At 35.6% G+C, this 19,082-nt stretch overlaps 1 long non-coding RNA gene across 1 annotated transcript in view; it reads left to right on the forward strand.

The window, feature by feature from the left end:
• The first annotated feature begins 253 nt into the window (after nucleotides 1–253).
• LOC131382526 (uncharacterized) overlaps nucleotides 254–19,082 on the forward strand; it is a 270,620-nt gene continuing 251,791 nt past the window's right edge. The window contains exons 1-2 of the long non-coding RNA XR_009212072.1: nucleotides 254–328; nucleotides 2,941–3,173. This is a non-coding gene — a long non-coding RNA (uncharacterized LOC131382526). The remainder of the gene's footprint in view (nucleotides 329–2,940; nucleotides 3,174–19,082) is intronic.

The raw sequence follows: 19,082 nt of genomic DNA on the forward strand, positions 1-19,082 counted from the left end.
AAATGGGAGTTGACTGATACGCAAAACATCATAAGCAGCCAATTTTGATACTTCTTTACGTGACCACTTTTTAAAAAAAGGAAACAAACTTATACCATATTTTGCATAATTACAGGGGTATTCTTATGTGTTTTTGCAGGGTCTAAGAAAATGAAGTAGCCCAGAAAGTTATAAAACTACAGAAATCTCTAATGTTGATGCATATGCATAAAATGCATGATTCACCTAAGCCGCCTCAATTTGTAAAGTGATAAACACTTTAAGAACTTGCTAAATATCTGTTTCCCAGCTTTTGAAAGTTAACTGATCAAATGAGATAGTGGACTTGGTAAGAAATTTAATAAGTCCCCTTTCCTGCCCTTTCCCTCTAGCAGAATCTCAGCATTTTTCTGAAAGCAGGTGCTCCTACTTTCTCAGGTTAGTAATCCTAAAAAGAAATAGAAATTCGAGAGACATCTGGCTGGCTGCCTCACATCTTACTGATTGCTCTGGTTGATTCACCCGCTCTGTTGAATAAGTGGGCTTCCTTCTTTTTTGAAATGCATCCCTTCTACAGTGTGGGTTCCACATGTCAATGTGGATAAGCTTTTGAGATGGAAGAAAAAGGAAGATGCTGAATATTGACATACATAAATGATGAAGAAGATTAGAATGGTAAAAAAGATATCTCGTGGAAAAGGATTTTGCTAGAACATATTTTATGAACATAATTATTCATATATCCATTCTTATTTATCAGGTTAGAATTAATGAATAACTGAACAAATCACTACAGTACCTTCAAAATAGCTACTTTTTTTTTTATTTTGCCATTTGATTCCATACACATCAAAAGGGCTTGATGTGCGCCTCAATTTTTCCAACTATGAAGTAGATAAATACAAACCACAGATCTATAGGTAAAGGCTAGAATAAATTTGTGATATATTTTATCATGGTTGTCCTTTTCTGACCATAGTATTTATCAGCACTTATTTAGCTACTACACATTTTCTGCTGTTCTACATAGAGACAAAAAGAGACAAAGGTCATGGCTTCACAAAGCATTTCCTCTGATAATTGCTCGATTTTCATAGCTCTCAAGCTGTTACTAGTAAATACATAGGTTATGTCCCCTTAGGCTATCTATTATGGATGTTTCCTAATTCATCCATTTCTAAATGACCTTAGAGAAGCTTTAGAAAATTAGAAGCTATGGAAACTTCTGTGGTTTCTATGGTTCATAGGTAAGTGAAATGAAACGAGGGAATTTCTTTAGCATAATATTCATATGGAAATAAAATAATGGTCTTAATGAAAACGACCGTTTACTATTTATTCGAGTAAACAATCACCTGCACAACCCAATGGTATTCTCCTAGCCAGAGTAATATAAACACAGGGATTTATTTAACAAAGAATTGTGTCAAAAAATAAAGTTTAGCAAACAAATAATGATAGGAAGGTCCAAAAAATTCTTTTTTTCATCTCTGCAAGTGGTTATTGTGATATGTTCACATGGTTCCCTTAACTTTTCTACACCAACTTACTAGCCATAATTTCTGATACATCTTCATAAATGTAAAATGTCATAGACTTTCAATGTGACATTTGTTTATGGAAAACAAATTATAAAAGCTTCTTTCTGTGCACTCTAGTGTATCTGTGGACTTTCTTTTTACCCTAATATGTAACTAAAATGAGAGATATTCACTGGTCACTTCTCAAGATCAGAAAGGTCTCTCATTGATAAGTAAATTATTTACTTAGTAATAACTCTTAATTTAAAAATGACATAAGAAAGCTAATAGAAAAATAATGCTCACGCCAGTTTTTGTTTGAAAATAAATTTGTGTTTGAAAAAAATATGAGAGCAGTGGAACATTTTCTTCACACTATAATACTCATTGCAAAATATTAATAACTAGGAACTGGCTATGAGCTCAAGGTAATAGTTTTGGGTGCATGTTCTTAATGAATATCCCTTATCTGAAATGCTTGCGGCAAGAAATGTTTTGGATTTCAGATTGTTTCAGGTTTTATAATATTTGCATATGCATAATCAGATATCTTGGGGATGGGACCAAAGTCTAAATGCAAAATTTATTTATCTTTCATACGCACCTTATATACATAGGCTGAAGGTAATCTTATATAATATTTTTAATAATTTTATACATGAAACAAAGTTTGATTTCAGTCCTTAGGTGTGGAATTTTCTACTTGTGGCATCATGTTGGTGTTCAAGAAGTTTTAAATTTGGGAACATTTTATATTTCAGATTAGCGGTGTTTAACTTGTACCATTGTTTTACTTAAAAATAAATTACCCACAGTAAGGGAACAGTCATTTTTAATTGAGAAAGGTGAAGGCATATAATTTTTAATGTTATACATATTAAATTATTAATATCTGAAAAATCTATGTTGACTATTCCCTATTCAACTTATATTAATATGATAAGATATGTTGTAAGTGAGTGTTATAACACGTGTAGGAACAACATGCATTTTTAACATTTATATCAAATGCTTTTCACCAGGCGATTTTGGTGCACCTTCATACAATCAGTGTTACTAGTTAATTGGACCAGTACGTCAGATATTGTTACAGACCTATCCATTTCAATTATTTTTCTTTCAAGTAATTCTTTTATATAAAGGTTTGTTTTTACAACTTTACGGCATTTTTCTTTGACTCTAGCAGTGTAATACATTTATCTTTAAATAAACCTGGTGAATTAAAACAAGAAAATTATATAAAATTTCTTTCGGTGAATATTAGAATTGAATTTATTTCAGAAAGGAAAATCTTATTCATTTCTATTACATTTGTTCTTAAAATTTTAATCAAAAGTTTTAAGATGTATGCACTTTTATCATGCTTTTTTTTATGTGCCAAGTTAAATAAGCCATTTTAAATTTATTTTAATTTTTGTCTTTCAATTTAAATTTAACACAGAAGACATCATCAGGATGGCTGACTTGAGACACTCAGCACTTGACTTCTGCACAGATGAGAATCAAAACAGCAAATAGATAACCACACACCAAATAGAGTGTCTATGAGAAAACACGAGAATTAAGCACGGAAGTGACAGAGGCCCTCCAAGGCACAAAAGGAGGTGGACGCAAAGCAGCTGGCCTGACCAGGATCAGCTCAGATCCAGAAGGGACTCTCCATTAAGGGGAAAGGTAAGAGAGAAATCTATAGTGATCCACATTCTCACCATGGATGCCTGCAATTATAGCCATAAGAAAGCCCCTTGCTCCTCACAGGCCCTGGGCCTAGTATTGGAAGCTTCCAGGAATCAGTATAACCGCATTGTTTCAAAGAAAGAATTCATGCTGATTCCCACACAATCCTGAGAGCTAAGGTGCTGAATCATTTGGGTCCATTTTGGTGCTATTTTGAGAGCCCAACACACATCATACTACATCCTGCCCTGGGGCTCGACAGCCCTTGCATCTCTGCATCCCTGGAACCTAGCTGACATCCCACCATGTACACCCACAACACTTTAGCATTGTGATGCCAGCTGGACCCAGCAGTACAGTCAGTTCTCCAGAATTCTAACCCACACAGTTTCCTAAGCCCGAGGAAGTAAGCAGTCCAATGCCCCAGAAAGGGTACATGTGAGACAAAGGGAGTCTGAGGACTGACCGAGCTTATGGGCTACTGAAAGTGCCCACATGCATCACACAGGGATATAAGGAGAGGCCTGCCACACCTACCACCACTAGTATATATGTGCACTACCTGGGGGCCTAAGATCAGGCCTGCTGTTACTGCCTCAATTGCCAGCACCTACCCAAGCACGCCAACTGAGGGCACGAGGACCGGCCTGCCAAGCCTACCACTGTCATCATGGCACACATGTGTGTTACTTAGGGGCCCAAAGGCCAGGCTACTACCACTACTGTCACATTAAAAGCCATGAGCTCAACACAGAGTCTCAAGAACTGGACTGCTGATGTCACTGCCAGCATTTACACATGCCACCTGGGGGCCCAAGAACAGGTCCAACTCGGCCCCCGTCAATACTGCCAGTACTGATGCACACATACACTGCCTGTAGGCCTGATGACTGGCATGCCCAGCCCACTGTCACCATTGACATTGATTACGGCAGACAATATCACACAAAGACTACCCTATGGAGCCCACCCAGAATCAAAACCAAAGCACTTTACACAGCCAACACTGTAGATACATCTACAGGAAAGTATTTTCCTATGAAAGCCAATCCATAAAATTGAAAGAAGCAACTGTTACACCAAATGCATAGATATTATTACAAGGACATGAGAAATATGAAAAAGCAAGGAAACATGACATCTCCAAAGCTACCTCCAAAGGCACAATAATTCTATAGTACAGATCCTAAAGAAAAGAAAATCTATGAAATAACTGAAAAGAAATGAAAAATAATGATTTAAAAAACAGTGAGATACAAGAAAAGACAGACAGTACAATAAAATCAGAAAAAATCATTTATGATTTCAATAATAAATTCAACAAAGATGAAGATATTATAAAGAAAGAACCAAACATATATCCTGAAGCTGAAGAATTCAGTGAATTAAATATTTAAAATGCAATCAAGAGCATTACCAATAAATTATATACAGCAGAAAAAGGGATTTCACAACTTGAAATCTTTCGAAATAACTTAGTCAGAAAAAAAGAAAGAAAGAGAAAAGACCCAAAACGAATGATGAAGGCCTGTGTGACATGTGGGACAATATAAAGCAACCAAATATTCCAATTTTGGGAGTTCCAGAAAAATAAGAGGTACGAAAAGGTATAGAAAACCTATTATTTAATAATAGCCCTAAATTTCCAAGTCTTGAAAGAGATATAGATATCTACACACAGGGCACCCAAAGATTCCCAAAGAGATAAAATTCCAAGTTCTTCTCTGCAGCACATAATAGTCAACCAAAGACAAAGACAAAGAGAAAATTCTAAAAATAGCAAGAAAAAAGAATTAAGTCACATAAAAGGAAATCTCCATTGTATTAACATCAGACTTCTCAGCAGAAACCTTACAGGCCAGTAGAGAATGGGATGATATATTCAAAGTACTGGGAAAAAACCCTGCTAGCCAATAATACTATACCAGGAAGACCTACTCTCCAGAAATTAAGGAGAAATAAAATCCTTCCCAAAGAAACAAAAACTGAAGAAATTGATTATCCCTAGACGAGACCTACAAACTATACTTAACAGAGTCCTACATCTCTAAGTGAAAGGACAGTGTCTACCATCATGAAACAGAGAAAGCCACCAAACTAATGCATCTCAAGGAACTACAAAAGCAAGAATAAACCAAACCCAAAATTAGTAGAAGGAAAGAAATAATAAAGACCAGAGCAGGATGAAATGGAATAGAGCACAAAAATATAAAGAATCAATGAAACAATAAGTTGTTTATTTGAAAAGATAAAATTGATAAACTGCTAGCTAGACTAACCAAGAAAAAAACAGACTTAAATAAATAGAGACTTAAATAAAATCAGAAATAAAAAAGGAGACATTACAAGTGATACCTCAGAAATATAAATAATTATTTGAGACTTCTATGAATAACTATACACCAACAAATTTAAAAACCTAGATGAAATGGATAAATTCAGGACATGTAAAGATTAAAACAGGCTGGGCGTGGTGGCTCACGCTTGTAATCCCAGCACTTTGGGAGGCCGAGGCGGGTGGATCACAAGGTCAGGAGATCGAGACCATGATGAAACCCCGTCTCTACTAAAAATACAAAAAATTAGCCGGGCGTGGTGGCGGGCGCCTGTAGTCCCAGCTACTCGGAGAGGCTGAGGCAGGAGAATGGCGTGAACCCGGGAGGCGGAGCTTGCAGTGAGCCGAGATTGCGCCACTGCACTCTAGCCTGGGCGACAGAGCCAGACTCCGTCTCAAAAAAAAAAAAAAAAAAAAAAGATTAAAACAAAGTAAATTTTGAAAAATTGTTTAAACAATTTAAAAATTTTAATATAATTTAAAAATTTTTAAATGATAAAGATTAAAACTAATTTTAAAAAATAACAGAACAGACCAATGAGTAACAAGATCAAATCAGTAATAAAAAGTATTTCAATAAAGAAAAGCCCAGGAATAGATGGCTATACTGAAAAATTTTACCAAACTTTTAAAAAGAATGATACCAATTATTCTGAGCTATCCCAAAAAAATTGAAGAGGAGGGAGTTCTTTTTATTATAATTCATTTTATGAGGTCTGCATTATCTTCCTCTCAAAACTAGACAAAAACACAACCACAAAAAGAAAACTACAAGACAGTATCCCTTATAAACACAGTTACAAAAGTCCTCAACAGAATACTAACACAACAGCTCCAACAGCATACCAAAAAAAAAATACATCATCATTGAATGCAATTTTTCCAAGGGATTCAAGGATGTTTCAGCATACATAAATCAATACATGTGCCACATTACAATAACAAAATGAAGGACAAAAAACATATGATCATTTCAATAGATGCAAAAAAGCATTTGATAAAATTATCGCTTCCTGATAAAAACTCTCAACAAATTAGGAATAAAAGAAACATAACTCAACATAATAAAGGCCATTTATGCCAAAACCCACACCCCCCAACATACTGAATGGGGAAAACCTTAAAGCCTTTCTTTAAAAACTAGACAAGGATGTACACTTTTACCACTATTACTTAACATAGTATTGGAAGTCCTAGCAAGAACAATAAGGCAAGAAAAATAAATAAAAGACATCTAAATCAGAGAAGAGAAGGCCAAAGTGTCCCTCTTTGCTGATGACATAATCTTATATATATATATATAAAAAAAACTCGAGACTTTACCAAAAAAAGCTTTTAGAACTGATAAACTAATTCAATAAAGTTGCAGGATACAAAATCAACATAAAAATAATTATCATATGTATACATCAATACTGAACTAGCTGAAAAAGAAATAAAAAATGTAATCCCACTTACTATGTCTATAAAACAAAACAAACAAAAAAAGAATAAATGTAATCAAGGAGTTGCAAGACTTCTATAAGGAAAACTACAAAACACTGATGAAAGAAATTAAAAAGGACAAAAACAAAGAGAATGACATCTCCTGCTCATGGATTAGAAAAATTAATAGTGTAAAATGACCATAGTACCCAAAGCAATTTATAGATTCAATGCAATCCCTATCAAAATACCAGCGACATTCATCACAGATCACAGAAATAGAAAATAATTCTAAAATTTGTATGGAAGCAAAAAGTCCCCAAATGGCCAAAGCAATACAGAGCAAAAGGCACAAAGCTGGAGGCATTATAGCAGTTGACTTTGAAATATACTATGAAGTTATAGTAACTAAAATAGCATGGTACTGGTTTAAAAACAGACACATTGGTATAAAACTGGTATAAAAAACAATGAAATATAATAGAGAATCCAGAAATAAATCTAGATATTTATAATCAACTGATTTTCAACAAAAAGGCACCAAGAAAATACGTTGGGGAAAAGATACCCTCTTCAATAAATGGTGCTGGAAAAGCAGGATATCCATTTGCAGAAAAATGAAACTGCACCCCTATTACCATATACAAAAATCAACTCAAAGTGGATTGAAGACTTAAATGTAAGACCCAAAACTATAACACTATTATATGAAAACATAGGGGAAACACTTCAGAATATTGGTGGAGGCAAAGTGGTTTTTGTTTTTTTTTTTTGAGATGGAGTCTCGCTTTGTCTCCCCCACTAATTTTTTGTATTTTTAGTAGAGACGGGGTTTCACCATGTTGGCAAGGATGGTCTCCATCTTTTGACCTCGTGATCCACCCGCTTCAGCCTCCCAAAGTGCTGAGATTACAGGTGTGAGCCACCACGCCCAGCCAAGACAAAGGTTTTACAGTTAAAACTTCAAAAGCACAGTCAACAAAAACAGACAAACGGAATTGGAATAGAAAAATGCTAAGCTTCTGCATAGCAAAGAAAACAATTAAGAGAGTGAAGAGGCCACCTGTAAACTAGGAAAAAATATTTGGAAACTATTTTTCAACAAAAGACTAATACCCAGAATATACAAGGAACTCAAACAACTCAACAGCAAAACCACAAATAATCCAGTTTAAAAGTAGGCAAATAATTTGAATAGACATTTTTCGGAAGAAGACATACAAATTGTCAACAAATATATGAAAAAGGCTCCACATCACTAATAATCAGGGAGATGCAAATTAAAACCACAATGATATATTATCTCACCTCAGAATGACTATTATCCAAAAGATAAAAGTAAGAAATACTGGTGAGGATGTGGAGAAATATGTACTCTTACGCTATTGGTAAGAATGTAAATTAGTGCAGGTATTGTGGAAAACTATGAGGCGATTTCTATAAAAACTAAAAATAGAACTATCATAAGATTCATAATCCCATTACTTGTATTTATCCAAAGGAAAGAAAATCACTATATCAAAGAGATACCCTCAATCCAGTTCATGACAGCATTACTCACAATAGATATGATGTGGAATAAACCTAAATGTCTATCAATAGATAAATTGATACAGAAAATGTAGTACATATGCACAAAAGAATATTATTCAGTCATAAAAAAAAATCCTGTCATTCATGGCACTATGAATAAGCATGGAGGACATTTCGTTAAGTATTAGCTTTTTTCTGCAAAAGTAATTGTGTGTTTTGCGATTGTTTTTAATGACAAAAACCACAATACTTTTGCACCAACCTAATAAAATAATCCAGGCACAGAAAGATAAATACCCTGGATTCTCAATCATATGTAGAAGCAAAAACACAAACAAAACAAAATAAAACAAAAAAAGAAAAACAAAATTAAAGTCATAAAAGTAGGGAGTAGAATTGTAGATACTAAAGGCTGGAAAGTTTAGGGAGAAATAAGTTCTGGTGTTCTGTAGCATTGTGGGGTGAATATGATTAAGTCTAATTTATTGTATATTTTCAAAAAGCTAGAAAAGAGGGTTCAAATGTTCACCACACAAAGAAATGAAAAATGGTTGTGGTGATGGATATGCTAATTATGTTGATTTGGTCACTACTCATTGTATACATGTATCAAAATATCACTCTGTATTCCGTAAATATGTACAATACAAAAATTTTCACCACAGCATTCTATTTTTCTCTTCGTAGCTGATTAATTATTAGTGAGAAATTATATTGATGAATCTGCATAACACAAAAAGCTACCCATTAGCATTCATTTTCCCCTCAGTAAATAAGTCTATCAGACTATTCACCTTCAATGTCTGTAACCCTGGCAAAAGAAAAATCACCTAATTTCAAATTAAGTTTAACCTTTCACAGCATTAGTTATTTATGCAACAATTTCCTTTCTGAGTATTCAAGTACAGTATTACTCACATGCTTTGACTTTTGTGACAATGAATAATTACAAAACAGGGACTGAAGGGATGGAACCTTGGTGGTTGAATTGGTTTTAGGGAGTTTCTATTTTAGTTCTTTTAACTAGATGACACTGAAAAAAGTTATATGTTTTCAGCATTAGAAATTTCTAATCAAATGAGGGTTTTGTATAAAAAATTATGATAATATAAAATGACAATATATAAAATGTTAATTTATAATTAATAGATATTTACACGCAGAGTAATCAAATTGAAACAGTAAGTCAAGTGTAAAGTTTATATGTGAAGAAAAACTTGATAGCTTTTAAGATGTAAATTATTACTGTCATTTTTCTCAGAAAAGGAGTAGTTCTGAATTTACTGAAGCTAATTTCCTTATTGTCTCAGAACCACTTCAGTGACAAGATAGAGGCATGGTAAAAAAGATAGTGGCATTACAAAATTCTGTATTTCAACTAATTCCCATCCCAAGTGCTCATCCCCAGAGATTCTGAGTAGATTAGTTTGGGGACACAATCAGGCATTGGTACATCCTCAACACTCCCAGATGACTATAATGTGCAATCAGGAGAGAAAAAAAAAAACTTTAATTTTCTTTAAGGCAGACTTCTAAATCTTACTGAACTTTGGAATTATCTGGGAAGCTTTAAAAAATACAGTTGCCTGGGTCCCACCTCCAGATAGTCCAATTTCATTGTTCTGGGCTGTGGCCTGAGCATCAGGGTTTTTATAGCTCCCCCTGATAACTCCATAGGCTGAAATGGTCGCCTGCATCAGTCAACAGCAAATTCTAGCATGATCTTGATGCTCCTGGTCAAGATATGTGCCAATTGTTATAACCTGCTGTTGCTACTACCTACAGACATTGCTGTCAATCTCTTTTTGGCATCACTTTGTACTCTCTGTCTTATCTTCACAACTTTATTTTATCACTTATCAGATGTGATTCACATTCTCCCTTTGAAATCTTTGAGAAATACTCTGTTCTTTGGACCTAGCCTGGGTCCCCCTTTCACGTGACACTTGCCTCCCATATGGCTGCACGGGTAGTAAGCACTGCAATCAGGTTCTTAAGTTCCCTCTAAATGTAATAGGAAAAAATTGACTGAGATTGGTCCTAAATTATGACAAGAAAGAAAACCTCAATATGGCAGGCTTAGGACAAAGACATAATTTAGGCTTGATAACACTATACACACACACACACACACACACACACACACACACACACACACACACGTTATCATGTTATCAATATATATGTTATCTATCTATCTCTATCTATCTATCTATCTATCTATCTATCTATCTATCTATCTATCTATCTCTATCTATCTATCTATCTATCTATCTATCTATCTATCTATCTATCTATCTGTGTATCGTCTAGCTATAGATAACAGCCTTATATAACTCGGCTCCCTAAGATTCCGTGAGTTGACATAAACTCCTGAACAAAAAGTCTTTCCTTAATTGTGAGTCAAAACTAGATAAACATATGCATGCATTCCATAGACAAAATTCTTCATCTCTCAGTTCTGTAGCTTCATCTGTCCTGTAGAGAAAAATTACTTTTTAATTTTTCTATTAACCCTGGTATCCACACATGACATGCTGTTTCCTTCATGCAGATGTAGATTGTAGATTTAACCAACTAGCTGAAACAGCTTAGTTTTGTTTCAGTTTTAGTTTATTTAAGCAATACATTACTAAGTTCTTTTTAGTTTCTATTGTTTTCAACTTTTTGTGTGGTTACATTGTGTAGTTACAGTTAAGAGTACTGAAATTTACTTTCATTAAAGCTTCAAAATCTAATTCTGAAATGCACTATAGAAGAGCACGCTCACAATCAAACTGCAAGGGGGTCATTCAACAATGAAATACTCATTATGTAAGCTTGGTAGCTTCATGCCGAATATGAAATTCTTTGAGAGACTGAATTACGCAGCTCTAGATGATGGAGTCTCTTCATTTCTTTCAATGAATGTGAAATTATTGACTCCACCTGGAGTCCTAACTAGATGAGAAAGTAATTCAGTCTTTATAGTGGCAATCTATTAATAAGGTGATTTTTGCTATTTTGTGAAAAACGAAAGTAATAAATCTTTGCTTCTTGATTGTACAGAAAGATAGAGTATATATATTTTTATCCATAAGACCATACACTAAAGAGTGACTTTCAGGCTATTTATATGTTTGATATTACCCATTAATGATCAAATAAAAAGTGTAGCAGGCATTTGATAATTATTTTTTAAAAATCCATTATAAGTAAAATGGCAGCCTTTCAATACACACCTAAACCCACGTATTAAGCTGTGTTAAAATTAGTATTACAATTTTTCTAGAAAATTGCAATGGTGTAATATCTTCTTAGCATAACAATCAAGCTTTTTCTTTGCATAAATTTTTCCAATATTTTAATTCCAGATTTCAATAATTTTAATTTGAAATAGAGAATAAACTCATGTAGCCAATTTTGTAAATCATTTCGTAACTAACACAAAAAATGCATGATAAAACTGCACGTCGTGTTAGGTATTCATATAGTATGTATTATTGTACAATTGTATAATATTTAATGCAGCTAGATACCTTTGAAGTACTTTTAAGGGAAGTAAGGAACGTAGCTTTAGAAAGTGGTGTGCTGGATAACAATGGCTCTCAAAACAACTTCCTATATATGCACATACGTATATGTTTACTAAAATTTTACAGATAAAAATGTGTGACACACTATACAAATATTAAAATATCCACTATTATTTATTGTTAATTTCATATAGACAACTGATTCCAACAATATGCTTTTGATGATTTTTGCTGAACTCTTATATCCACTAACAAGTCTAGTTGTAGGTGACAAATAAAGGTAGATCTGACACAAATGTTGGTGGATATTTTTGCTTACCTTCATGAGCAAGATGCAAGTAAAACAAAGAAGACGTATATTGGGACTTCACTCATCAATGATGTTAGAGATTTCTTTGCCAAATTATCAAAATAATGAAAGAATAGTTTCTAATTCCTTCATGTTATTCATAAAGTAATGGCTAATGACGCCACATACTTTTAAATTTCAGCTGCATTACCAACATGTATCTATTGTTTTCTTCAGCCCAGACAAGGATTTTGCAAAATTCTTAAAGGACCATATGGTATATACTTTAGGCCTGTCAGCCGTATAGTCTTTATTGCAAGTATTCAACTCTGTTCGTTAAAGTGAAAAGTTCCAATAACACTTTATTAAAATAGGCAGTTGACCCACAGGTGGTAGTTTACTGACTCCTGATTTAGACAACGAATTAAAAAATACATAAACCAAATTCTGATGTGTAGAATTTGCTGATTGTAGTGGTGTAAATACTTCTATCATGGTCGACTTCAAGCTACCAAGGTGATTTCACTGAAAGTGATGGTGGGAAGAGATGTTCAATAGCAGAATGTAATACAGTATTTTAAACATACAGATATGATAGCTATTATTATCTTCAAGAACATAGAGAATAGCAACATGCAATGACATAATTAGAAAATAAAATTAGTATTTATTACTTGTATCTTTAATATGATTTTATGTTATGTATATGCATGAGTGTGCATATGTGTGTGTATATGTTATAATGGCTGTATTGACAATCAGCTTGCACAATTCAAATTTAACAATCTGCTCTCAGAGTTGACACAAGCCAGCTCCAGCAAACCAGTGGTTTTAGATTTTATAATGTATGATTTACAAAACAAGAATTTAAGTATTCCAGTCTCTATAAATAATTCAAAATATTCCATAGATACTTTTCTTAAAATTTTTGACAGGGAATTTTACACTAGTCAATCTTTAACAGCTTTTATGTAAACAAATAACATTAGTGTTTATTTAGTTAGTTGTACCGATAGTATCACTATATATAGACTTTTTTGAAGACAAAAAATGTATACATACACAGAGTCAAAGATTAAAAATCACATATCAGTTATAACTTTACATACCTCCAACTGGAAATATAACTGTAATAAAAGAGCATTTATCGTATATAAATATTCTTATGTGCTCTATTTTTATTTTGCATGTGATAAAATAATAGGTCTCCTTTCCCCTTTGACACTTCTCCCTTTCATAAGGTAAAAATTATGAGCCTTGTCATTTGCCTTCCTCACGAGACTGTCATAAGGATAAATGGAATAATATCCAGGCAGCATGCATAGCTATTTAGTGAAAAGGCATTTTGCTAAAACAAAGAGACTTGCAACTCCATGCACAGTATGACCTAGTGTTACAGTTAAATTGTAGAATTGAATAGGCAAGTTGGTTTATTGTGAACACACAGCAGGAGTGTCAGATCCTCACCTATGCTGGTAATTCCACTGATTCTGCCCCAGCCTCTTAATGGTTTCTTTTTGTGTACAACCGTATGTGACAGTAAGCATGGCTTGACAGAGGGTCCAGCAGGGAAGTTGCATGATCTTTGACTTCTATATGCTAAACTTTGCCTTAGATAATCCTTCATGGACTGACCTTTTAGATTAACTGCTGTAACTTTGGTTTTACAGTGCAAATATAAATGTGCTTCAGCCAACAATAGTCTGAGTTAGGATAATATTCAGTCCACATATGTGGGGAAATAAAAGGATAAACACAATATCTTATGTTTGCTAGCTGAAAAAGAAAAACTACAGCCCAATATGAGTGTGTGTAAAATGATCTTTAACTTAATTGAAAATGAATATGTAAAAAGCAATACGGCAAAGATGTTTAATTTTCAGATGTGAAGTGAATTTTCAGAAAGAGAAGACTTTACTGAGGGGAAAAAAAAAGGCTGATCCTCGTGCCCTCAGTTGGCGTGCTTGGATAGGTGCTGGCAATTGACGCAGTAACAGCAGGCCTGTTCTTAGGCCCCCAGGTAGTGCACATATATACTAGTGGTGGTAGGTGTGGCAGGCCTCTCCTTATATCCCTGGATGATTTAAAAATAAACAAATAAATAAACATTTTTCTGGGCATGTCTGTGAGAATGTTCCTAGATGATATTAGTGTTTGTATCAGTAGATTGAGTAAAGCTGATTGCCATCCCCAGTGTGGTGGGCCTCATGTAATCCACTGAAGATATGAATAGAACAAAATGGCAGAATAAGAGAGAACTTGCTCTTTCTGCTTGACTTCAAGCTGTAACATCTGTCTTCTCTTGACTTTGAAATCAGACTGGAAGTATAGCAGCAGCTTTCTTAGGTCTCCAGCTTGCCAACTGCAGATCCTAGGACTTCTTAGCCTCTGTAGTCACATGAGTCAGTTCTTTCAATTCCTTATAGTAAATAATTATGTACATATATGTATGTGTCTGTATTTCTCTGGGGAACCAAAACTAATGTAGATTTTGGTATTGAGAATGACTCTAGAGGAAGAGAATTTTAAAGATGAGTTGTCTGAATTGGTTCTGGGGTTCCTGGAATTGGATCTCTAATCTGATTAGATTTTAAAATGCTAATGACTCCATTTCTAATAGTAAAGAGAGCAATGATAGTCCATGGTGTGATCTGGCAATTGAGATAAGCAAAATATCTATATTAGATACACTCAAACACATATTAAAAAAGCCAAAAGCTTGATGACTCTTTATATAATACTTCCAAACATTTTTGGAAAACTAATGAATATAATGAGGTTGGATGATTATTCTTAATGTTGCTGGATAAAGTGATGAAAGAAAAGGATGAGCTCAGGGATTTTAAATCCCAGCTCCAGCACTGCATAAATGAACTGAATGTTTCCATGTGTGCTTAAAAGGAGACCCTTATCTTCTTTAGCTGTGGGGCTAAGACTGCTGAAAGTCAAATTCAGGATCCTATCCTACAACTGCCTGAATTACAATACAAGTTGAACTCCCAGCCTTACAGGATACCTACCGTCTAAGTGAGAACATTCATTAGAAAAAAAAAAAAAGAGGTCCTATAAGTTGGAATGGGGATGTGTGGGAGAACCCTGAAGAACTAGGGATACTGAGCCCCTAAACTCTGATGAGTCCTCTTTACCAATGAAGAGGCATCCACACCCCCACTGGAAGCAGCCTTTCCACTCCTGGTGAAAGTGGCATTTTCACTCACATTGGAGAGTATTAACCCTACATTTTTGGAGGAAACTGTAATGAACTCCACTGAGGCAGTTGCCATGCAAGATAATTCTGACTCTCCCTAGGACCCACCTCTATTACCCCTTTGTGCTTTTAGACCTTTATAACTTGACTGAAGTCAAGGCAGGCCCCTAAAGCTGAGGTACAAAGAGTTCACCACGAGGAGGTATGCTACACTTCCAAAGAACTACAGGAGTTTTTTTTGTTTTTTTAATTTATTGAGACAGAAATACTAGAAATATGTGTGGGAATGGATATTAATAAGGATGTGGGACAATGATGGAAGGAATATAAAGTTGAAGCAGGCTGAATTTGTTGATATGGGCTCACTCTGCAGAGATTCTGCATTTAATGTTGCATTTGGGGAAGCAGAAAGGGCTCTAAAGTTGTGGTTGCTTGGTTGGTTAAGACATGGGCCAAAAGGTGGCCCACAGTGAGCAAATTATAAATGGTTGACCTGACTTGGTTGAATGTAAAGCTTACCTTTCACAACTATGTGGGGAGATCCTGGCATCCTTGAACAGCTCTGTAATTGCTCCTCTCTCTAGATCAGACCTTACAGTGTGGAACGCAGTCACCAAGTTGGGAAACCTAAATGCAATGGGAATAATTGGATTCAAAAGGGGCATGGGGACAAGTAGCAGTACTCAGCTACCATATGCAAGATGTGGATGATGTCTGTAATGAAGAGTGGAGTCAAAGCAACAATCAGAAGAGCCTGACTTATGCAGACATATGGTGTTGACTAGTTGATCATGGCGTTCGTAGATGTGAAATAGATAGGAAAGCGACTAAATTCTTATATAATCTGTAAGCAGAAAATTCTAGGTCATGTGAACAAAAGTCTAACCTAAGTCATCAAAACAGAGAGACACAGACCGTCAATTATTTCCCAAATTTGAGCCAGTTTACCAACCCAGAACCCTTTGATTGAAGGGGAGGCTGTCCTCTTTTCAGAAAGGACACTGGTACACTGCCAAAAAGTTACATTGCTAATGTTTCTCCCAGCCTTCCCCATAGGACCTATGGCCTTTTACCAGGGAAGTTGTGCAATGTGGAAAAGGAAATAATCAGAACTTTTTAGAGACTAGTAGAGCCTGGTTGTGACCTGACAGTAACTCCAGGATACCCAAATTATCACTGTGGTCCACCAGTCAGTGTAGAGACTAATGGAGGTTAGGTAGTTCAGGTCCATCTCACCCAGTGGGTCCACAAACCTATCCTGTGGTTATTTCCTTAGTTTCAAAATGGATAATTAGAATGGACCTACTTAGCATCTGGCAGAATCCCTATATTGGTTTCCTTATCTATGGAATAAATGATATTATGGTAAGAAAAGTCAAGTGGAAGCCACTGAAGCTACCTTTACCTAGTAAAATAGTAAAAAGCAAATCTGCATTCCTTGAGAGATTGCCAAGATTAGTGCCATCATCAAAGACCTGAAAGATGTAGGGATGTATATTCCCACCGTATCCCCATCCAGTTCTCCTGTTTGGCCTGTGCAGAAGTAAGACAAATCTTGGAGAATGATGGTGGATTATTGTAAGTTTAACCAAGTGATGACTTCAATTGCTGCTACTATACCAGGTGTAGCTTTATTTCTTGAACAAATTAACACGTCCCCTGGTATCTGGTTTGCAGCTATTAAGCTAGCAAATGCTTTTTCTTGATATCTGTTAATAAATACCAGAAGCTATTTTCTTTCAGCTGACAAGGCCAGTAGCACACTTTCCCTGCCCTAGGACCTCAGGGATATATCAACCATCCAGAACTACGTAATAATTTAGTTTGGAGGAATCTTTCTCTTTCAAACAATAATACACTGGGAAGAACCTAATGAGAAAGACATAGCAACTACTCTAGAGTTATTATTAAGGCACGTGTGTGTCAGAGGGTGAAAAACAAATCCAAAATAATTCAGGGGCCATTTAACTTAGTGAAATATTGAGTGGTCCAGTGGTGAGATGCAGCCAAGTATTCCTTCTAAGGTAAAGGATGAGTTGTTGCATCTGGCCTCATCTACAAACAAACAAAAGAGGCACAACATCTGGTGAGTCTCTTTGGATCTTGGAGGCAGCTTACTTCTTATCTGTGTTGTTTACTCCTGCCCATTTATATAGCGACCCAAAAAGCTGTTAGTTTGGGGACACAGAACAAAAGAAGTCTATGTAATTGGTCCAGTCTTCTGTGCAATCTGCCATGCTTCTTGATCATATGACACAGAAGATATAATGGTGCTTGAAGTGTCAATGGCAGGTAGGGATGTCATTTGGACCTTTTAGTAGACTCCCATAGGCTAATCACAGCACAGGCCCTAAAAAATGTTGGAGCAAAGCCCTACTGTCTTCTACAGACAACTGCTTACTCTCCTTTTGTGAAATAGCCCTTATCCTGCTACTGGGCCTCAGTAGAGTCTGAATGCTTAACCATAAACCACCAGGTTACCCTAAGAGCTTCCTATCATGGACTTGGTGTTATTTGAACCTCCAAGCTGCGAAGTTGAGCATGCACATCACTATTCTATTATCAAATGAAAGTTTTATATATGTAACAAATAAGACCCTGCACCACACATGTAAGTTACATGCGGAAGTGGTCCAACTATCCATTGGCTTCCACTTCTGCTATACTACCTTCTCTCTCCCAGCCTCGGTTTTGCACAATATGCAGGCACCACCCAAAAGTGGACAGCTGCATTACTACTATCCAAAAGTGGACAGCTACATTACTACAGCCCCTTTCTGATGCACCCCTGGAGGACAGTGGTGAAAGGAAATCTTCCCAATGGGAGGAATTTTAAACAGTGCACCTGATTATTTACTTTGCTTGGCAGAAGAAATGGCCAGACTTGCCATTATATACAGATTCATGAGCTGTGGCCTGTGGCTTGGCTGCATGGTCAGGGATGTGGAAAGAACATAACTGGAAAATTGGTGATGAGGAAATTTGGAAAAGAGATATGTGGATAAAATTCTATGAATGGGCAAAAAACATGAAGATATTTGTGTCCCATGTGAATTCTCACCAAAAAGGCACATCAGCAGAGGAAGATCTTACTGATCAAGCAGGTAAGATGACCCAGTCTGTGGAGAGCAGTCAGCCTCTTTCTCCAGCCACCGCTGTTATCAGCCAGTGGGTTCATGGACAAAGTGGATCTTGTGGCCACGGTGATTTTCCATGTGCTCAGCAACATGGATTTTTCCCTCGCCAAGATTTTGGTCATTGCTGAGTGACCAATCCGCCAGCAGCGGGAACCAACATTGAATCCCCATAAGGCACCATTCCCTGAGGTGATCAGCCAGCTACCCTGTGGCTGGTTAATTATGTTGGCAAATTATGTTAGACCACTTCCATAATGGAAGAAGCCATATTTTTTTTATTACTGTAATAGATATTTACTTTGGATATGGATTTGCCATCTCTGCATACAATGCTGTGCCAAAAGTACCATCTATATACTTACAGAATTCCTTGTCCACCATCATGATATTCCACACAGCATTGTTTCTGACTGAGGAACTTACTTCACAGCCAACATAGTGCAGCAATAAGCCAATGCCTACAG

Source organism: Hylobates moloch, unplaced genomic scaffold (genome assembly GCF_009828535.3).
Source record: "Hylobates moloch isolate HMO894 unplaced genomic scaffold, HMol_V3 SCAFFOLD_2, whole genome shotgun sequence".
NCBI classification, from domain to species: Eukaryota; Metazoa; Chordata; class Mammalia; order Primates; family Hylobatidae; genus Hylobates; species Hylobates moloch.